The 8,895-nt window shown below is 52.3% G+C and overlaps 1 long non-coding RNA gene across 1 annotated transcript; it reads left to right on the forward strand.

The window, feature by feature from the left end:
* The first annotated feature begins 934 nt into the window (after positions 1-934).
* LOC102496642 (uncharacterized) lies at positions 935-7,128 on the forward strand. Its single transcript, XR_333933.3, has 3 exons — positions 935-1,484; positions 1,958-2,116; positions 6,018-7,128. It is a non-coding gene; the product is annotated as an uncharacterized LOC102496642 (long non-coding RNA).
* Positions 7,129-8,895: the final 1,767 nt, after the last annotated feature.

Genomic DNA, 8,895 nt, shown 5'->3' on the forward strand with positions numbered 1-8,895 from the left:
GGCTGGAGCGCACCCTCGGCGCGGGCGCCTGCAGCCTGCACGCTCTCCCGCCTGGGGGCACCGAAACCTAGCCCCCCATCTGCCCCAGGGCTGGAACCCCAAGCTATTGTGGGGCTTAGGTTAGCACGGTTTGGGGGGCAGATGTTGGGAGCAAGATCTCCCCGGGGAAAAAAAAGCTCCCCACGAGCGTTGGGTCCAGGAGTCTGGCAGGGGGTAGCTGGACGCTCGCCAGTCTGAGACTGGGGAGCCCTGGGACGTAGTCACGTGACAACGGAAGCCCGTGTTGAGGGGACTAATTCAAGCGATCCCCGTGGAGCCTCACTGTTCCTCTTCCCAGGTCCCTTGCAGAAGCTGGAGTTGGGAGACTGCAGAGATTCCCAGCTCTGGCAGACGAAGCCCAGCCCTCGGACAGTTTGGGAAACTCCTGGCAGGGTGCGAGGAGTAGCGAGAACGAGAACCCCGTCACCAGCCAGACTGCGGGGTGGAGGAAGGTGACCCCAAACTGTCCCTGGAGTCTGACTCGGCCTTTTGTCCAGTCCCAAACCCTGGTTTATACAAAGCGACATTTCTTTTTAATCCATCCATCTGCAGAAAGGTGGCATTGAGCTCAGGTCTCACCCTCTCCAAACCAAGGAGGGGACCAAGGATTTATACACTGAGGGTCTGCCACGTGGAAGGCTCTGCTAAGGATATCATTAGAAGTTTAAGACTCTGGGCCAGCCTGTGGTGTGGTGGTTAAGGCACTAGACTCCCACATGGCTGATTGCAGTTTGTGTCTTGGACCCTGCGGTGTGATCTTGAAAATCACACTGGGCTCATGTGTGTGCATACCCAAAACTCTGAGAGGAGAACGGAGGAGAGGAGTTTGCAGTGTGGTCATTCCCTCCCCTACACCCGGGGACAGGGGGAGGGTTGATTTCTCACTTTTCCTCTCTGTCTCTCCCTGGTGAATGCATGCTCCCTAAGGCAAACAAACAAACAAATCAGTTTAAGGCCTAATTCCTAACGTCCTTTCATCTCCCCCCTTCCCACCTCTAGTGTCCTATGCCATTTGCGTGCCAGGAACGCCCATCGCCCATCCTTCGTCCTCTGTGTCTACCCATCTCTCAAGCGCCAGCTCATAAAGCTTCCTTGAAACAGTGCCAGCCAAATCTGATTGCTTTCTCCTCTGAACACCAGGCACACTCAGTCTGTACCTTTCTCACGGCACAGCGTGTGGCCTGTCTCATATTCTAGCGATCTGTTTACTAATCCTGTTCTTCTAACCAGATTAGAAAGTCCTTGAGGCAGAAACAAAGTTTGCTTCTTCTGGGAGGCCTCCCCCCACTTCTCCAACTCATCCCCCAGGGGCCAAGCCTGCCACCGGAGTTGTTCAATAAATATTGGGTGGATTGAACAGATTCCCTGCCTGTGGGCCGTTTGCAGGCCACTGGAAGAGACAAACAGAGTGTATGAGGTTAAACAGTAACCCGAGCCAGCAGGTGGTGAGTACTGAACGTGTGTGACAGCTATAGGGTCTCAGGAGGAAGAAGGGGCACCACAGAAGACCTCAGCAGCTTCTAGGCTTTGTGCTCTGTGTGTGTGTGGGTGGGTGTGGGAGGACAGAAGAGGGGTGGAGGTGACTCACCCTGGTTGACATCACCACAAAACAGCCCCCTTGCTAGGCACTTTACATGCATTATCTCTGATATAAGAGGAGGAGGTTGGAGGGGGTTGGAGGGGACAGTGCCCAAGGCAAGGGGAGCCAACTAGAGCATAGAGGCTGTCTTGGATCTGAGCTCCCCGCCCTCAGTCCCTGGGCACTGCTTGTTCCTGGCCTGCCACTCCCACGCTACACCCAAGAGAGCTACCCAGCACTGCCCAGTTCTGGGTGCACTCTGGTCCCACCCTGGAGAACAACTGACTGGGTGACCTTGGGCAAGGCCCTTCCTCACCGTCATCTCTGGGTCCCTTCTAGGCTGGGACTCTCTGAGTCAGTGGCCAAGCGATGCCACCTCCCCTGAAGTTACCTGAGCTGCTGTGCTGCCTGCACTCCTCCACCCCCACCCCACTCACTGCTCCCTCCCAGTTCGGAGCTGCTGAGAGGAACACTGGGTACAGGGCATAAGCAGGGATGGTAAGTTTCCTGTGGTTGCAAAAGGAACATCGGGACTTTCCCTGCGGTGCCCTAGCTGTGGGAGAAGTGGGGGAGGAGGAGGCAGGGCCAACCTCGAAGGAACCTCTGCTCTCTTCCCTCCCCTGCTCAGTGCTCCCAGCTCTCCAAAAGGCTGGTACAGTTTGTTACGCTGGCCGGAATGTACTGTGTGTTTCATGTGGCCTCTGTCCAGTCCGACACTGGCCGCTTTATATTTATACTTCCTCCTCCAGCCGTGGCATCCTGCTGTCAGTCACCCTGCTCTCATCCCACCTCTCCCGGGCTCTCGCCCCAACCCCCACGGTGGGTCCAGAAGTGAATCTCCTGCCCTCGCAGTCCTTGGGTTCTACACCCTTGCAGGGGCTGGGAGGGTACGATGCAGACAGAACCCTGGAGGGAACCCCTAGACCCTTTTTCTCTCCCATCACCCAGCCCTGAAACTGCCTCCAAAGCTATGGGATCTCCCAACTGGGTCCAAAGAGTCTCTGGGTCTTTGAGGTGGATTCGTCTCTCCTTGACATCCTGGTTCCCAAGCACACCAGCAATTTTCTCCTGTCCAGCTAGCCAGGTGAAGGCTTTGTGTAGATTGCCTAACAAAAAAAAAGAAAAGAAAACTGGGGAAAAGGCTGTGATGCCCTCATCGGTCACAGAGAACACAGTTCAGGCCTGGAGGGTGCAGGTCTGCCCACCCCGTACTCCCAGAAGTCACATGTCCCTCACAGAGAGGACAAAATGGAATTTGACGTTGGTGACTTCTGAATGATTTTTCTGAATTGTGACCAGTTTCATCCTCTCAGAGTGGCTTCGATATTCAGAGATCAGTACATCTATGATCTGGCCAGGAGCAAGTGATATTACTTATGTACTAATTAACATTGCTTGTATGGGGGGGTGCTCTCTCTGCCCCCCTCACCCCTCCACAGAGTTTTGAACCTAAGATTGAAGGCTGTGTAGATGGGGACTCATTGACCCTGCAATAACTCTGGGAGGTAGATGCTATTATGAGCTCCCTTTGACAACTAAGGAAATTGAGGGTCTGCTGGTATGATTTTTTAAAAGAATTATTTTATTTAACTTTATTTATTTATTTTCATTTGACCAGGGAGGGACAGAGCGAAAGAGAGCGAGAGAGAGAGAAAGTGAGAAAGGAAGCCTCCAGATTCGAGACTCGAACTGCAGTTGGCCATGTGAGAGTTCATCACCCTTAACCACCATACCACCTGCCAGCCCCATTGGTATGATTTTAAAAAAACAATTATTAATTGTATTTATTTATTTTTAAAACTTTTTTCTATAGGGCACATGCACTCCAGATAGAGAGATAGAGAGAGAGATGGAGAAAGTGAGAAAGCAAGCCACCAGGTCTGGGACTCGAACTGGTCAGCCGTGTGGGAGTTCAGTGCCTCAACCACCATGCCGCCTGCTGGCCCTACTACTATGATCTTAATGTTCCTCTAAAGTAAGAGAAATAATACCCCCCTCTGTGCTGAGAAAACTGAGGAGAGAGCTGCTGAGTGACTCGGCCAAGGCCAAGGGACTTGGTAGGCTTGGACTGCCATCCGGACAGTGGCTCTCTTTACACTGTCTCTTATCTCGGAGCGTCTCCTGAGCTACAGCAGGGATTTCCCAAGATGTTCTCAAACCTGGTGACTTATCACCCAGCTCTGTCACCCCAGGAAGAGATCACAGCACCACACTACCCCTTGTCACCCTTATCTACCCCCAGGGCATGAAGCAAGGTCACCAGACATCCTGCATGTAGTTGGCCTGTCCTGTTCTCTGGCTTCCGGTCCTCCGTGACTCTCATGGGCACATTGTGTCCCCTCTGAGCTTCTTCCTCTTTTATCCTTCCTCCTCTCTCTCTCTCCTTGCTCACTGAGAGTCCTGTTTACATGGTGCCATCGTGTTGTGCTTCTTACTTTTGCTTTTTGTATTCAGATTACCAATCTCCTAGGACATTGACCAGGGTCGCGTGTGCCTTCTCCCCCTCTGGACACCATCTTGCTTCCAAGGAAGCACCTTCCATTCCTACCCCACCCCCACTCTTTGCCACGCCCCGAGCTTCTGCCAGTGTCAGATTGCTCAAGTCCCTGTGTGCAGTGGGCACTTATTGATCGCCCCTGTGTGCCCCAGGAATTGTGTTCATGCCTGGGTCCTAAAGTCCAAAGCTGTGTGCTTAAGTATTTATTAAGCAACTACTTTGTACACCGGGCATTGTTCTTCATCCTGGAGACCCCAACATTGGACTTTAGACTTAAGACTCCTGAGCTACTTGGGAAAGCACACCAAATAGATCCTTATAACGCCCTGGGATGTCAGGGACGGTGTGTGGGCAGAGCAGAGGCTTCCGGGAGAGCTCGGAGGACGAGGCATGTCTTCAACTGGGAGAGGAGCTAGCCAGCCAGAGCAAGGGTGCAGGGTGTTCCAGGTGGAAGGAACAGCGTGTCTAAAGGCACACAGGCGTGAAGCGGCCCCATGTTCTCCAGCGGGCACTTGGAGTTGTTTGGTCTGGCTGGACAAGGAGTGCAGGTTGGGGAGCCCAGGGAGATGAGGCCAGAGGCAGGCAAGCCCAGATGGTGCAGAACCTCGTGTTCCAGCAAAAGGCTTGACCTTTATCCTGGAGCAGCCAGAAGCCCAGGCAGCTTCATGGCTCCCTACAGCCTTGAGGCTCAGGGCTGGGCCTGGGCCAGGCCCAAGGCACTCTCCTCTGAGCCCCTGTTAACCTACATTTACTGCTCTTTGGCTCAGCAAGGCCGGAGGGAGAGTCAGAAGCTTAAGTATAATCAAGCACAGTCCTTCACTCATTCATAAATGTTCAGTAAGCTCCGATGTTTGCCAAGTGCTAGTCTGAACATGGGAATGGGTCACTGAGTTCCAGGCTTGACTGGGACTCTCAAGAAACATACATCCTTGTTTTTTGTTTGTTTTTGATCCTTGACAGGTGGGGTGAGATGGGGGAGGGCAGGTCATAAACAAATTGAAACAAATTGGCAGGACAAGTTCAGCCGCAGTAAGTATTGTACAAAGAAGGAAATCGACAGTGGTACAACAGTGATGGGGCGTGCTGGGTAGTCAGGGAAGGCTGCTCAGAGGGAGGGTATGTTTGGGCTCGGGCCTGGATGACAAGAACAAACCGGTCACGTGAACATCTGGAAACTGAATGTTCCAGGCCTATGCCAAGACTTTGAGGTGTAAAGGAGTTGTCCAGTTTATTAAAAAAGGCTAGGTTCCAATGCAAAATAGTCCTACGTAAGGATTATCTTACCCATTTTGTGGAGATGGAAAGTGAGGCTCAGAATAGTTAAGTTCCTTAGCTGAAATCACAGCTGGTGGTACACCTTTTGGCTCAAAATCACTGCTCTCCTCTACCAAAGCAGCACATAAGACAACCCAGTACCCCCAATTATCTAGGAAGGCCCAGTTTCTAACATTTCTGACGGCATTGTGGACGTTCTCTGTATTGCAAATTATGGCTTCAGGCCCTGTCAGGCGCTACCAGTAAGATCCTAGATGAACACTTTAGTGCTGGAAGCTTCCATAAATAGGGTGAGTAAGGATCCCAAGACCCTGGGCTTGCTGGGAGGACTGAAGATCACCTACGTTAGGGTAGGCGGGAGGCACAGTGCCTGGCATGTGGCCCGCATTCGATGGTTTTCTTGTTACCTTGGGACGCGGAGGCCGACTGCAGAATGATCCTGAGGCTGAGGAGCTGCGGCTGGAAGGCATGCACCCAGGAAGACCAACCGTCAGGTCTCAGGTGCATGCGGGAGACAGGCGCGGGGTGGAGAGAGCAGCGGCGCCGCTGGGCCCCGTCCCCCTTGCTCAACCCGGCACTCCTCCGCTAGGATCCCACGTTGACACATCTCGTACTTCCCGTTTCCAGGGGAATTCCTCGCCACAGGACCCACCTCTCTTCAGGACCTCACGAACTCTGGGCAGAGCGGAAGCCAAAGTCAGGGACTGGGAAGGGACAAGCGCTAGTCTTGGAATGTTCCAGGAGCCCCTGAAAGGAAGGCAGCCACGGTGGAAGCCTGAGGTCCCTCTGGGAGCCTGGCGTGGCTATGGAGACGGACGTTTTTCAGAGCAGGAGGGAACCCCGTGGAGTACGTGACACGCCTGCCCCTCCAGCTGCACACGGTGTCAGCAGGACAGAGACCCCTCCCCACCCGTCGCTGGGAGTCCCCTGCTTCCTGCTCTGAGGCTGGGAGGCCCTGTCCCCGCATGTGCACGTGCGCGCAGACACCCGTCAGGCACCCCCTGAGAGGGCCAGCTGCAGCTGGGGGTGGGGTCCACTGAGGACTGCCAGGGCTCCCACCCCCCTGGCCCCCAACTGTGAGCCGCCTCTAGGTTTAAAGCAAAAAGCAAAACCCTGCTTGGTCCTTCCCGCTGCTCAGGGAAGCGGCCCTGCCTGGGGCTATTTTTAGCAGGGATACAGGGAAGGCACTTTTCTCCTGGACTCTCACTGGGGATGATCCCCACCCCCCAGCCGAGACTCAGGCCGGGGAGAGGCCCATACGGAAACTCCCCTCCCAGAAAGGGGAAACTGGTGTGTTTTCTGTTCCTTCCACTCACCAGGACAGGAGTTGCAGTCAGGCCTGGGTTACAGGGACGTGAGATCCTAGGTTCCAAAGCCCATGGCTCTGCCCCATCCCTGGGCTCTGGATCCCTGTAAGCTGGGAGAAGAGGCACTCAGCGTAGAGTTGAGGTGTCCAGTCTGTGAGTGTTGGTGTCCCTGCAGAGACACTTGACCATAGCCAGATACTGTGGGCCACTTGGGGGCCACTAGGCATCGTGAGTGGTGTTTTCACAGGTGTTGGTTTAGAAGTCATTAAACCAAGCATGTCAGCTCTAGGTGCTTTTCCGTATGTGTGTGTGTGTGTGTGTGTGTGTGTGTGTGTCTTTTAAGTGCTAGAAGTACTTTATTGAGGAAACATTGACATTCTTGGGGAACTTCAAAAAGTTCATGGAAACAGAATTAAAATACAAGCTTAGGTGAGTGCAAAAATATTTTTAAATTTGTGAATAACCTTTTTTTTTTTGGAGAGGTTTTTGCCATAGGGCGCGTGAGCTCTCCAGAGAGAGAATAACTTTTTCATAATATACATTTTCCATGAACTTTCCAAAGACCTCCCTGTGCCTTCTTTCTTTAAAGAATTATTTTATTTGACTTTTATTTATTTATTTATTTATTTCAAATTTGACCAGAGAAGGACAGAGGAAAGTGAGAAAGGAGCCAGGACTTGAACCACAGTCGACCATGTGGAAGTCCAGCATCCTTAACCACCACGCCACCTGCCGGCCCCCTCCCTGTGCTTTGTACATACAGTGAAAGGTACAGATGTCAAGTGCGCAGTTTGGTCAATTTTGACAAACGTATGTGTCCGTGTGACCATCATCTAGATGAAGATTTCGGATACTTTCGCCACCCTTAACATCCCTCACGCCCCCTTCCAGTCTGTCCCCACCCCAGAGGCAGACACAATTCTGATTTCTATCACCATAAATTAATTTCATGTGTTACAAAGTTAAAAAGAAATACAGCCACTATTGAATACAGCCACTATCACAGCAGAGGGAAGTGGCCAATAAAATTCTTTTTTTTTTTTTTGGAGAGGTTTTTGCTATAGGGCACGTGTGCTCGTCAGACAGACAGAGAGAGACAGAGAGACAGAAAGCGAGAAATCACCCCCCAGGGGGGGATGACCACGCTGCAATCCCTTCTCCTCCATTCTCCTCTCGGGATCTTGGGCACGCACGCACACGCACCCTGCGTGAGTTTTAAGCCACCGGGTCCGGGACGTGAACCGCGGTCGATTATGTGGGAGTCCAGCGACATAGCCATTACACTAACTGCTGGTTCCTGCCAATAAAATTCTTAACACAGAAAGGGGATCTCCAAAAAGGAGGGTTATTCAAACTTTAAAAGCTAAGGGGTCACAGGAACAGCAGAGGGAATAATGACTGCATTGCTGGACTCCCACAGAGCCCACCCTGTTTCTTTCTCTTTTCTTTTTCTTTTTCTTTTTTTTTTTTGAGAGGTTTTTGCTATAGAGCACGTGTGCTCACCAGACAGCCAGAGACAGAGAAACAGAAAGCGAGAAATGAAATCACCCCCTGGGGGGACGGCCATGCTGCAATCCCTTCTCCTCCATTCTCCACTCAGGATCTTGGACACGCACATACATATGCTCCATGTGAGTTTAAGCCACCGGGTCCGGGACTTGAACTGTGGTTGACTACAAGGGAGTTCAGGAACATAGCCCTTATGCCACTGCCAGCCCCAGCCCACCCTGTTTCCGGCCCCGGACTGGTTGCTTGAAACTCACGCTGGGCATGTGTGCATGTGAGCCCAAAATCCTGCAAGGAGAAAGGATTGTTGCTTGGCTATCCCCTCCTGGGGGTGATTTCTCACTTTCTGTCTCTCTGTCTCTGTCTCTCTGGTGAGCACATGTGCCCTATAGCAAAAAAACTCTCTAAAAAAAAAAAAAAAAAGCAAAGAGAAAGAAAAAGAGAAGAGGAGAGAGGAGACAAGAGAGAAGAGGAGAAGGGAGAAGAGAAAAGAAACTAAGAAATCCCTGGCCTTGGAAACAGCAGTTTGGGGGCTAGCCCCCAGAGTCGGCACCAGAGAGTTGCAACACTTTTTGCTTTTGTGTGTGTGTGTGTGTGTGTGTGTGTATGCACGCGCGTGCGTGTATACACACTTGCCAGAGACAGAGAGGGAGAAAGCACCCCTCGATGGAGTCTGGTCACCCTGCAACCCC

This window comes from Tupaia chinensis, unplaced genomic scaffold (assembly GCF_000334495.1).
Source record: "Tupaia chinensis unplaced genomic scaffold, TupChi_1.0 Scaffold000116_1, whole genome shotgun sequence".
Taxonomy (NCBI): Eukaryota; Metazoa; Chordata; class Mammalia; order Scandentia; family Tupaiidae; genus Tupaia; species Tupaia belangeri.